At 53.4% G+C, this 13,126-nt stretch overlaps 1 long non-coding RNA gene across 3 annotated transcripts; it reads right to left on the bottom strand.

Moving 5' to 3' along the window:
- Positions 1-1,257: 1,257 nt before the first annotated feature.
- Positions 1,258-11,059, bottom strand: LOC119064470 (uncharacterized). 3 transcript variants are annotated; one of them, XR_005085406.2, is made up of 5 exons: positions 10,764-11,059; positions 3,760-3,814; positions 3,038-3,128; positions 1,651-1,802; positions 1,258-1,435 (listed from the first exon to the last, which is right to left on the bottom strand). It is a non-coding gene; the product is annotated as an uncharacterized LOC119064470 (long non-coding RNA). The 3 variants fall into 3 exon arrangements; XR_005085405.2 differs by lacking the exon at positions 1,651-1,802 and having other exon boundaries at positions 10,764-11,048; XR_005085407.2 differs by lacking the exons at positions 1,258-1,435; positions 1,651-1,802 and adding an exon at positions 1,809-2,412 and having other exon boundaries at positions 10,764-11,051.
- Between the last annotated feature and the right edge of the window lie 2,067 nt (positions 11,060-13,126).

Below are 13,126 nucleotides of genomic sequence, written 5' to 3'. Positions count from 1 at the left end.
TTAGAGCCGGAGTTAAGTACCATGGGAATTCAAGGGGAAAAAAATTCCCATAAAATTCAATTTAAGGATTAAGCAGTCATGCTTTCTGGTGAAGCCTTCGTCCTGCGATTATTAAATCACCCCGTGCTGGAGCAGGGTTTCTCTCACCAGGAGGTCCCCACGCTGGCTGGGGGTTGCACAGTTGCTTGACTCATGGTGCCACTGGTCTCCAAGGCCATTCTGTCTGGTCCTTGGGGAAGGAGGGGCTGTGTCTGCTTAACCCGCCCCTGCAATCAGTCACGCCACCCTTCTATTGTCTCCTGCCATTGGATTCGGAAGAGAAAAAAAGAGAGGAAGAGTGGAGGGTGCCAGGAGAGCCCGTCCCCACAGCGGGCAGCTGTGAGTGTGCAGACCGCACAGTGCAGACAGCATCATGCTGCCTGAGCAGCACTCGGGGCAGGCAGGCTGCATGCAGACTACAAGGAAAGACCCGAAAGGGGTCTTAGAGATCCCCGAGTATATCTCACCCCAGATGAGGAGAGCAAGACCCAGAGGGTAGAGCGACTCACCCAAGGCCACTTGGTTAAGTGGCAGGGCTGGAAGCTCTTGATCTGGGCTTCACTCTTCAATAATAGCACAGGCCATTTAAATAGACAGTTAGAGCTAGGTAACATCTGTCCCAGGGCCTTGATTAGAATTGTCAGGAACAAGGTATTTCCCCCTAAGTTTGTCCAGCTGGTAAAATGTAACCCTAGAGCAGCTGAATCTCATCTTTGTCACCAATTGGACAGAGTCTGACTAAGGATTAAGCTAGAGGAAACACAGCTAAGAGATGGAAAAAGACAGACCACAGAGGATATCTTTTGAGCACCTGGATCCAGCCATACCTGAATGTAGTAACATTGCTGGTTTCGGTTGTATGTATCAAAAATCTTTCAAGTCCAAGATCATTTGAATTGGGTTTCTGTCATTTGTAGCTATAAGAATACTGACTAATACAGTTTCCCTTTTATGCAAGAGGTATTTCAAATCTCTAAGAATGGCCTGCAAAGCTCTGCTGGGCTTGGCACAGCTGCTCCATAACCCGGAGCCCAACCCCGCACGACAATGAAGGTTTCATGCTTCAGCCACACCAAGCCTCCTGTGGGGCCCACCACCCGGCCTTTGCATCTCCACGAATGTCTCTGTCTAGGGTGCATTTTCTTCTTGTGTGCCTGGAAAACTCTTCATTCTCCAAAATTCTTCCAGTAATTACTCTTTTCCCTCAGACTTGCCAGGCGAGTCATTTCCCCCCTGGTGCCATGTCAACCATGCAGTGTGTCCCTACTGTGCTTTTCCTCCTGGTTTGGAATGGCCCATTTATTCTTTTGCTTCCCCCGAAGGAAAGGGACCAGTTTTCAAATACCTTGACATCCATCTGCTGTGCTTAGCATAGCTCTGGGTACCTCGGATGGGGCTTATTAGATGTTGCGGGATTGAGTAGAACATGGAACAGAAAGGCAAAAACGGAATACAATTGGTGGATAGCTCTCAAGGCCAACCAGGGGGAGCCCCTGCCCCTGAATAGCTCCTCCAATTATCTGATTGGCCCATCCCCGCCCGCCCCGGTTATGAGCATTGGTTCCAGAGCCGCATCATGTGGGTTCACAGCTGGGCTCTGTCCCTTCCCACCTGTGTGGCTGTAGGAAGGATTGTTAACGTCTCTGGGGCCCAAGCTGCTTTTCTGTGGTTGGGATGGACTTAGTGATGTGGTGTCTGGAAAGAACTTGGAACAGCGCCGGGCACATTGTAAACACCCCATAAGTGCTAGGCGTTAGGATTCGCTGCAGAGAAAACAGGGCCAGAATTAACAAGAACTTTGATGAGGACCTTTTGTGCCTATCATTTCATATTAAACGATATTTTATGTGAGTGCTCACTGTGTCGCCCCGTTTAATTGATTTAGAAGCACTTCTGAAAGCTTGCCACTGCCTGGAGCACAGGTATGCCGTTTAAATGTGATTAACAAAGATGTTTGTGGTCATTTTAGAGAAGGTTGAACATCAGGTCTGTGCTCAAGAACATCATTACATCGTTTCCACGGGAGAATTAGATTAGATTTAGATCATTTCGACTAATAAGTGCATTTTACGAGCCCAGGCTCTCCCCCGCCGGTGAGAAAACAGCCCCGGAATGGAGAAGCTCACTGCACCACTGGGCTCCGAGACCCCGCTCACTGCCTGGCCTTGGTCGCCAGAACCGGGCATTGAAGCTTCGCCTCCCGCCACGCCACGGTGTAACTGGAAAAGAGCCTCAGCTCCCCCGGGAAACGGCACCTTCCCACAGGACTGTCTCTAAAGATTTGAGGGCTTACCGAAGTAGGCTCCAGGCTGCCCTTTCTACGGAGGGTTCCAGAGGGCCAGAGGGCCCCCGAAGCTTAGTCCTGAAAGCCTCCTGGGAGCCAAGCATTGTCCTTAGCGCGTTATCTCACTAAACTCACAGCATCCCGGTGGGAAAGATCCCGTGATTTAGACCCCTTTCAGGTGAGAACACAAGGCCCGGAGAGGTGAGCTGACGTGACGGAACTGTAACGTGGAGCAGAAGCCAAGCTGTCTTGCCCCAAGGCCTGCGCTCCTCCCAGACCTCCCAGCTCTGTCCTGGGGTTTTGTGCCCGGGAGCCTTTCCCCAGCCCGACTCTGAGCCAGGCTCTGCTTCAGCCCCCTCTCTATGCCTTACTGGTTCCTGCTGCCAGTCCTGGTGGAAAATTCCAGGACAGATTCTCCCTTGAGGAATACACAAATGACCACTCTTGCGGTGTTTAAGCTGCTGGAGCCAGCTTCCAAAAGGGGCTTCGCCATGAAGACAAGTGTTTCTAAATAGAGCAGCTCATCCTGGAAATGGACAGCTCAAAATTCATACTCTACTGTTATCCCAAGGTTAAGATGAATGGCTCGTGGTCTGCATGACCGCTGAAATGCTCCTCCAAGGGTGTTATTAGCTGAATTTGGGATGTGGGGTTCCGAGGCCGACAGGAGCCTGGCTGTCTCGGGATTGGTGGCATGTTTGGGATTTGGCTCACCTTACATGAATGAGGGACTGTGTTGATGTCAAGATGTCAGGACACTCGCCTGGGGACACTAAAGTGCCAGGTCAGGCCCCTTCTCCACCCCCTGACAACAAGAAAGAAAAGTCAGCCCTCTATCCTGACTCCCTTACACTGACATGCAGACAAGGGTGTTCATAAAAGAGGTAATGCTGTGGCTGGCATCTCACAACATTAATGTCCTCTCTTTCCCCCGCTTCCCTCTGCATGGCAAGGACTCTGAGGACCTCGAGGAGACCAGAGCTGCAAGGTGGAGGGACCCCGGGCCCCTGAATGGGTGCATGGAGCAGTGCTCTCTCTCCCCCACTAACCTGCTTTGGACTTGAGAGAGGAGTCCAAACAAATTCTTCTTGCATTAAGTGCCTGAGACTGGGGGGTTGTTTGTTACAGCAGCTGTCCTACGCTGACTGATACACTCTCCCTTCACAGGCTCAGTCCTGGGCCCTTTTCTCCATCTGCTCTTATCCCTGAGCCGCGGGTTTCACCATTTGTTTCCTGGTTTCTGACCTCCCCTCATCCTGGGACAGTTCTCCTCCTGCTACACCGAAGCCTGTGCTGGTGGTTAAGGCTCCTCTCTGGTTCTTCTAGGCCTGCTGGGAAGTCACCACTCATGCCTGAGGAACCACTTAAGGAGGAAAAAGCAGACTCTCTGGACTGAGAGATGAGCCCTTGCTTCCTATCTGGGTTCTACCACAAACCTGGTTTGTGACTGTGGATACCTCAGTTCCCTTCTCTGGGTTTCAGTTGCTCCACCTGTAAAACATGAAAGGTAGATTTTAAACCTCTGATAGGTGCAGTTGGGCTGGATTCGGTTGTTAAAGGAGACTCACAGGACTCCACGTGGCAATACGTATAGGTCTGCAGCTTATTGCAGGACCAGGCGATGACATAGAGACTGCATTAATGCCAGGATGTCGTACCTCCTGGCCAGGGGTCTGGAGAGGCCAGGCGCAGGCTCCTCACCTCCTCTCTCCCTCAGGGGCAGGAGCACGGGATGCCTGCGAACTGGGCAAGAGTCTCAGCTTTGTATTTTTGTACTTCGCTGGTCATGTGGTCATTTTCCTGCTCCAAAACCAGCCTCAAAAACAAAGCCCCTTGGGGGTAACCCCAAGGTCAGGTGCAAATTGTCACTCTCACTGTTGTCCATACGTAGTGCCAACAGGCTGCTGTGAGCTGCCCTGGAGTCCACCGCCCCCTGGTTACAGGGCAACACTATTGTCCGCCATGTTTCACGCCCTGACCACAGTCAGCGCCATGCGGGGGCTTTACCGAAACAGCTCACAGCACAGTCCACGCCCCTGTCCCGTGCGCCTGGTCTTTTTACGACAAAACCATCATCCTTAATTTGACAGCCATTAAAATGCTCACACAGTTGGCAAACGTTTGTAATAACCGGTGAGGGATTGGTCCAGACTTTAACAGACCACTGAAGCACCCAATAACACCAGTGCAAATTTTCTCGTACTTGTCTAACTTTACAGTGCTTCTGCTCCCCTGATCCGCAGCCGTCTGCACTCACTGCATGCATTTGTCGAGTGATTAAGAACTGTAATCAATCTATCATTAATCAAATCTAAATCTTCTTCAGGCCAATTTCCTTCATAGGCATAACGTCCCGAGGGAGTTTTTGATTCACTCTCCCAATACATTTGATCACAAGCAGCAGCATTAGCATAAATTCTATTAGCTTCTACAACATTAATTTTACCTGTGAATCCTGTATTATATCAGACAGCGGCATCATGTACTACTCTGGACGTGCAGTTAGAGTATAAATGAGGCATAATTACGGCGTAATTATTTGGTCCCTCTCAACAAAATTCACCTTTTCCCCTGTACCATATAGTATTTCTGGGAGGAGTACAGGCTTGGATACGACGTCTCCATTATTTTGGGTTCAAAACCTCCTGAGGACACAGTCAAATCCCTTTTCTCAGGTTACGTGATTTGACAAACACTGTTCCTAAATGGCAGGGGTCGTCCGAGAGGGCGTGTCTACCCTTCGGGTGGGGGTATTATAGTCCTTTGATGCCGGTCCTGGGTTCTACAAATCTTGGGTTCTTTAACTTGAACAAAGGAAAGATTCTGGATGAGGAAGGTGCCCGGCGCGTTAAATCAGCACATTGGGAACGCTGCTCTTCAGGCCTCGGAAGAGCAATTATTCCCTTCTCTTTTTGCAAGAGGCCTCGGATCATAAACACATTGATTTCCTATCAGGCAGACAAGCCACGCTGTGTGGTACGAACAAGCCCTTGGCAGAAGGGGGAGGCCTGGCCAAGCCCCTTGGTTTTGCTGAATCATCTTGGAAAATGTTAATGTCGGCCTGGAAAAGGCCTCATGGGGCAGGGAAGCTGGAGCCCCCTGCCTCTCTGGAGAAGGCTGTGCCACAATCCCAGGTCACCGCGAGTGGGTCACATGGCACCTGGTATTCTCCCCCTTGGTGGTATGAATGGTTTGGGCTTAGACTGTGTGCTGAGCAAGTGTTTTCCAAACCTACTGTGGGCCTGGCCCTTCCACCTGAGCCACCTGTCTGGCTCCTCACATCTCACCCCAGGCGAGGCGGGACTGTTTATGTCCTTACTCGGTGACACTAAGGTCCTGGGGGGGGAGTGACCCTACGAGTGCTGCAGAAACTCGAACTCCGGTCTTCTGGCTCCGCCCTAGGCTGTCACTCTTCCACAGGCCTTCCAGCACCGGATGGTCTGCGAGGAGAACGGCTGCCTACAGCCCTGCCCCCGAGATGTGACTGGACGCTCCTACCGGGCCCGGGAGACTGTGCGGCGGACAGAATGAGTTCCTCCTGGGTCTGTCACACCCTTCTGACCCTGACTGGCCCTTTCTGATGTCTGACTTCTGTTGACGAAGGCCTTTCTCAAATAATTATTCTCCGAGGCAGGGTGGGTGCCTGATGCTACCATTTTACATATGAATGAATTGAGGCTGTGGGATGCTGTGACTTGACCATGACTCGAGGCCAAGTCCAGGCTCTTTAGGGTGATGTCCCCCCGTGCCTGGCATAGCACCTTCCACATCAGCGGTCCCTCACTTCTTTGTCTCAAAAGAACACATGAACAAAGGGCAGACTTTCCATTTTTTTACTTAGTTTTGGGGCTTCCAAAGTGACCACATCAAAGACTGTGGCCCATTAAAGCAAGAAGGGGCTGTAGAGATCGTCCAAACCCCTCGTTCTACAGGTAAAGAAACCAAGGCTCAGAGAGGGCCAGTGACTTGCCCAGCGTCACACAGCCAGTCAAAGGCAGAGCAGACAGTAAATTTTTGTTTGGTGCTCTGGGTGATCTGCCGGGATGGAAGACCTCCCACGGAGGGAGGGGACTGGAGTGCTGGGCCTGGACAAACGTGCAGTACAAACGGTCCTTTCGGGTGGGGGTGGGTGCTGGTGATGCTCTCCCTGAGCTGCCTACACCACAAGGAGGGCCTGGGGGCGGAGGTGGACCGGCTGGAGCAGGGCCTGGCATCCAGCAGGCTTTTCTGAAGCTCAAAGGAAGAGGGGAGTGAGGGCCTCCTGAGGGCTTCACTGGGCATCTTGCAGGGTCTCAGAGCCAGAAGCGCCCTGAGCCAGGTTATTTCTGAAGACACCAAAGTTTCCCTGCCACTCGCCATGGAGCTGTGGTCTCAGGGGGCGAGAGAGAAGTACCACGGGACTGCTCAGAACTGTAAGGTCGCAGGAGGGGAGCTGTGAGCCGTCTCCAGCTCCCAGCTTGTCTGTCTTCCTTTTCTTCCCTGGCCCTTCTTGTCCATCTTCCTCATTCTGCTTTGCTTCCTTTCTCTGTCTTCCACTCTCTCCACACCCTGCCCCTCCCTGCCTACTCCTCATCACTCTATCTCTGGTCTCTCTGGGGTTCTACCCCTTTGTCCCCATCTCCCGCTGTTCCCCTGTCTCTCTGCCGGGCCTCCAACTCCCTCCCTGTCTCCCTCTTTCTCTCTTCCCGCCCCTCCCAGCCGATCCTGCCTGTCTTTCCAGTCTCTGCAGAAAGCCTTTTTCCCTTTCCTTCTGACATGGGTCTGAGAGCTCTGCCTCTGCCAGTCTCTCTCTCTCTTTCTCTCTGACTCTCCCAAGACCAGAGCCGGAGCCCTTGCTCCCTGCGACCCGCCCACGGCCTGTGAAAACCGCCCAGGGCCTCATAACCTGAAGGGCAGGATTGATGAGAAAATCAATTCCTGATTAGTGCCTTAATTTTAAGGATCTTTAGAGGAGACTAAACAGCAAGAGAGGCTGGAGGAGAAAGTCTGCATTATTAAAACCATAAATCCTCAGTAGGAGGGGCAGAGGAGAGGGCTGAAGGGAAAGCAGAGGGGAGCGGGCAGGGCTTCCTTTGGGGTAGGGCGTTGATGGAGGTGGAGGCCGAGGGCGCGGGCTGCCCCCTCCCTCCTCCACCCAAAGAGGCTTCCCTGGGGGTGGGGTGGGGACACAGCAGGAGCCCTCTGGCCACAACTTTGTGTTCCCTGAGTGCTAGGCTGGGCCACAGAGTGGGACTGCTGGCTTCTGGGTGGGGTTGGGGATGGGGAAACGGATGTCGTGTTGGTTCAACCTTGTTCTCCAACTGGCCTTGACCGCGGAGGCAAAGCATGTGGGATGAGTTAGACTGTTCACACCTAAATCCTGGCTCTGCTTCCTGCCTCAGCTTCCCCATCTGTTGGGTGGAGAAAATCATGGTCCCCCACCTCACAGGTGTGTGTGGCAATGGACCGAGAACGCACATAAAGTGCTGGCGCTTAGAAGGTACCCATTCAACGTGAGCTTTAGTTCTTACAGCTGGGAGAGAGCATTTCCCTCTCCGCCATGTCAGTTTGAGTCCCACCCCTTTGACAGGTAGATAAACTGAGGTCCGGTGGGCCAAGGCCACAAGAGCTTGAGCCCAACTCGGAAGCCAGGTCCTCCTCTGTGGGCATCCCAGGGCCTGCTCTCAGAGGGAGTCACACTTGCCGCTGGGAGGAGACAGGTGGGGAAAGGGTTGCTGAGAAGTGAGACTACATCATCCAGCAGACCCAGCATCTGGGGGCCGTATGGGCTGCAGGGCGGACGGGGGGGGGGGTGTTGTCCACCTCGAAGGGGTTCGGAACAGGCCTCCCTAAGACGGGCTACTTTGTCACGTGGATTATTTTCAGCTGAAGGCAATAGAGACCCTGCATACTCCAGATAACCTTTTTCTGGCTACTTTAAAAAATTTAACTTTGAGACCTTGCCCATATTTTTTAATGCTTTACTTGTAGAGCAGGGCAAACTTCTAGTTACGGAACATCTGCTCCTCCTACAGTCCGAGAACTGCCCCCCTCTCTTCTGCAGCCTCGGGGCATCCTTCCGGTCCCGGGTTCCGACGCCCCATAGATCTCCTGCGTCCTCTCCGTGGGACTTGCTCTTGCGGGCGCGCCTACGCTACGCACATACGTATTTAACTCGGTGATAGTCCTCTGTTCGTCTATCTCAAGTTGACTTAATTATTAGAACAGCCAGAAGAACCCAGAAGGGTGGGGTAAACTTTTTCCTTCTCCACAACCCTCTGTCCTGCCCCTGCCCAAGAGAATAAAAAACCCTCAGCCCCTGGCCAGCAGCCAAGGGCTGCGTGAGTGTGGCAGGTGGCACCTCGACCATCTGCCTGCCCCTGTGTACCTTCTGCCTTTAACTCTCGGGGGGTGGCTGGCCTTGAGGACCACTGCACCCCACAACTCCAGGGGGCAGCGTTTCTACTGTGTAGAGTATGGATTGCGTAATGCAGCGGGTGGGGGGAGGAAGATGGTAGCGAGGAAGCGGCCCCTCCACGGGATTGGCTCACTCCAGTTTTTTAGGTCCCACTTTAGAGGCAGGAGGGCTGTTTCTTCCGGGAAGGGGGCCTGCAGCAGGACCCTCATGGAGTAATTCCGAAGAAGGGGCTTGACGACTGTGTTGCGAGGAGGCAGGGGCGGTCTAGGGGCCCGGGCAGAGTCAACAGAGCCACTGAGCCCAGCCCAGAGGAAGGCCAGGGCCTGTCCTGCAAAGAGGGGGAAGAGGAAGAGGAAGAGTCCAGCCAGCTCCAGGAGTCTCTGGGGTCTGGGCTGGCCCCTCCCCTGGCCCCCCCACAGCAGGGCAGCTATCATCAGCCAGATAGGTCACTATATCCCCACCTGGCCAGGGCTCTGGGTCCCCCTGTGGCACATTCCCGGCTGATGGTGCCAGTTTGGCCCCAAGTCACTTTACAGGCTGCCCAAGGCCCACTTCACTGTGGTTTGTTTTAATAAGGAAGCTTGAGTGCGGAGGCGATTGGAGCCCTCCGCCAGCCCTGCCCTGAGAGTTCAAGGGCCCAGGGCCCCCTCTGGCTCTCACTTAATTGTTATTTTCCTGTTTAGTTTTAATTGTTAGAAATTGTCTCTGGAGCCAGTCCTCTTTCTGGTAGCCCCAGGGCGCATCAGAAGGGGGAAGAACTTGGCTGTCTGGGGTGGAAGGGGGGCGGCGGGCCACTGGCCTCGTTTCCCTGCTTCCCTGGGGAATCCGTCCACATCCTGGCTCAGCTGGGGTCCGGGAGGAGGCAAATTGTGAGGTGACAATATTTCAGTTTAAAGTCCAGACGAGCTGGTGTGGAGAGTATTTGGTTAACGGACTGCTTGGTGCTCACTCTTGTGTGGCTGCTTTCTTGCTGGGTGATCTTGGGAAAGTTGCCTACCCTTTCTGTGCCTTACTTTCCTTGTCTGTAAAGTAGGAACACTAATACTCAGAGGGCTATTGTGAGTCTCTCCCCCAAACCTTAGCCTGATGTGGGGCCCACTGCCCCCCTGCTGGGTGCCCCAGGCTGGGTCCCATTCCCCCAGGGAGGCATTCAGCCACCTCCCCTGGGACACCGGCTGCTGCTGCTCGGTGGCTGCAGGACCCTGCTGCTGTTGAGCCTCACTGAGACGTGGTCCTGGTCAGCACTGGGAGTCCCCCCTGCAGCACCCAAGGCCCACCCTCCTGGTTTTGCCCTGCTCAGTCTCTCATCTTGCCCTCCGTCTCGTTAGCAATTGCCTCCACCCCTGCTGCCAGCAATACCACCCTAAGGTGGCACCGGGTTGCAACGGCTCATATTTCCCAGTTGAGAAGACAGAGAGGTTATTCTCTCACATGCAATGGCTCACTCATCCCCCACATATCCCTCCAAAGCTGCTATCATCACCCCATCTGCAAAGCAGGAGACTGAGGCTCAGTGAGAATAAGTGACTTGCTCAAGGTCGCACAGCTCGTGTAAGTGTGAAAGGATTGGAACTTCTGTCTATCTGCAAACAAGCAGGTATAGACCGGGAGAGGAAGTATGTGGAGGGGGGGCCCGAGGAAACATGTGGGTAGATGGTGAGGCCCCAGAGTGGTCCCAGCGCAGGAAGAGCAAGGAGGAGAGAGAGGAAACAGGAAGGAGGCTGGGCTTGTGGAGGGTGCCTTTCTGTATCGCAGCAGCGTGAAATAGCTGGGGAGTCCTCTGGAGAAGGAGGGTGATGAGTGGAGGTCTGGAGAGGACCCCACATTGCTGGGCTGAGGAGCACTTCCACCCTCTACCAGGTTTTCAGACTCCGTATGTTGTAACTAATGGCATGACCGAGAGGGAAGAGCGCTGGCTTAGCAGGCAGGACTGGCCTTGCCATAACTCTCTAGATTGCTGCTTTCTGTGTGAGTTTAGGTAAGCAACTTAACCTCTCTGTGCCTCAGTTTCCTAGGCTATAAAATGGCAGTGACGACACGCACCTTGCAGGGCTGGACTGAGTCTTAGATGAAAGGCAGCGGCCAGACGGCTCTTTGCAGGTCCAACGGCTCCATAGTGGTGGCTGTTTTCAGGGTTCGTCCTGCCCCCACTTGAGCTCCAGTTTATTTAGACAGAGCCCGGCCCCTGTCTGCATCTCCATTTCCTGGTCTACGAAAACGGGGAGGCGGGAGAAGTCGACCCGAACAGTCCTTCGGGCCAGGATGGATAACTTCAGGCCGGCCAGCCTCCCCCTGGAGCTGCAGGAATGTGGACAGGGAGCCGCTGGGGGCAAAAGGGTTTCCTGTGGTGGCCTGTTTTCCTGGCAAGCGGAGTGAAGGCAGTCATTTGTCCTGGGCCTGAGGAGATGCAAATTGGAACAACAGGAAGAAGATGCTCTGGGGAAAAGAACTGGCTGAGTGGAGGTCATGTTCACCTCCAAGCTGGGAAGCAATCAGGGCAGGAAGGCCCGGCTGCTCAAGCCCCTGCTTACAGCCAGTGTTCAGGGATGAAGGCCATTAGAACTGGGCAGGGAATTGCGTCAGCCGCTGTGGAACCCTAGGCCTTGCTGGACGTGTTTCACAAATAGCCAGGGACCTGTCAGCTCAGGCCATGAAGTCAAGGGCAAAGCCTGGGTTTCCCTGCTTTTAATCCCAGAGAGCCGGAGAGGGATCCCCTACAAGCAATTCTGCAAAGCCACAGGCCCTGGGCTCTGTAGCCCCGCTGGGCCGGCATCTCTCATCTACCTCTCTGGTGCTGGTTGACCTTATGTGGTTTCCTTGGCCTAGCTGAGCCTCAGTTTCTGTATCTGTGAAATAGAGATAACCATAGTAACTTCTCTGCAAATGCTGTGATATGCATAGAAGAGTGGCTTGCACATGGCAAGAGCTTAATAAACATGAGCTGGCTGGTGTCCCCCCTCCTTACCACACCCGTGAAGTGGTGGTTGCTGTCCCATCATGCAGGTGGAAAAACTGAGGCTGGAGATGGAGTGAGTGAGTGTCTAAGGACGTGGAGTTAGTTATAAGCAGTAGAGCAGGAGTGGGGCCCCTGGGCTGGCTGACTCCCAGGTCTGAGACGCCCCCATCCCTACCCCTATGATGGGTGCCTGGGGTGCTGAGCAGCAGTGGGAAGGGGGAGGATTCTTTTTCCCTCAAATACTTTCAGTGGAGCTGAGAGAGGTTCTCAGAGTGCAGGCTGTCCTGGGGTGGGGACATCTGTCCAGTCACCTTTTCTCTTTGTTTAGTGGCAGTTTTTTTAATTTCCTGAGCCCTGCCACGTGTCATCAACCATACAGATATGCCATCACATTAGCTCATTTATCTGCACAACAGCCCTGCGAGGTAGGTGCTATTTTTCCGTATTTCCCAGTAAAGAAGACAGAGAGGTTATTCTCTTGCCCTAAGCCACACAGCAGGTCAGAGCCGGCAGGGCCGAAACCACAGGCCTCTGCGCCTCTCCTTTTCAGCCAGTTATAGCACTAGGGCGTGATGCCCATAGACAGTCATGTGCCTGCCCTGCGCCTCCGTTTCCCCATCTGCAGAATGGGAGTGATGAGGACAGTACTGACCAATCTTTGAGGAGTGTTGTGAGATCAACTTGCTTAATGTACACAAAACATTCGGGACAGTGTCTGACTCAGAGTGAGTTTTCCATAGGTAAAAATTAGCTCTTTTCAGCTGCTTTCCTCTGCAGTCACCCCCAGCTATTCACCGCATAATTAATGATGATTATCTTATCTCTAGGGAATGAAATAGATGTACCACGTCTGCGAAGCCAGTTATACTAGATCTGCCTGCCCTTCTCCTGGAAGATAAGGGCTGAATATGCTGAAACCAAGGTGGTGATCTCTAAATATTGTTCAGAAGCAGAATTTGGGAGCAGGAGGAAAAACTGTTGGCCTGGGTTTGCAGATGTCCCTAACTATTTTCCTCTTTGTTTATTTTAAAACTTCTAAACCAGGGTCTTCATAGAAAAGGGGACCAGGCCTGGGCAGGATCCATGGCCAGAGTGGCCTCAGCGAGTGGGCCCTGTGTGAGAGCCGATTCCTGAATTCACCTGGGGAGGGGGCTTCCCAGGTCATCTGGTCCAGGGTCCCTCTCTTGAAAGAGGTAGGGATCCAGGCCTAGAGAGGGGAAGTGACTTATGCAAGGTCACACGCAAATCGATGGGGATCAGAACTTCAGGCTCCCCGATCACTCCTCATGACCTTAACATTGACGGGATGCCTCACTTTGGCCTGGCATGGACCACAGAGTAACAAGGGGAGAGAGGGGGGTTCCAGTCCTCATGGGTCTCACCACTCGGCTGGCCCAGGGCTGGGCTGCCTGTAGACTGGAGAATGGAGCCAAGAGAACTGGTTCTAGTC

The sequence above is a fragment of the Artibeus jamaicensis genome, unplaced genomic scaffold, assembly GCF_021234435.1.
Source record: "Artibeus jamaicensis isolate MK-2021 breed Jamaican fruit bat unplaced genomic scaffold, CSHL_Jam_final contig_797, whole genome shotgun sequence".
NCBI classification, from domain to species: domain Eukaryota; kingdom Metazoa; phylum Chordata; class Mammalia; order Chiroptera; family Phyllostomidae; genus Artibeus; species Artibeus jamaicensis.
The sequence above is the reverse complement of the archived record's forward strand: the minus strand, read 5'-3'. Positions and strand labels throughout refer to the sequence as shown.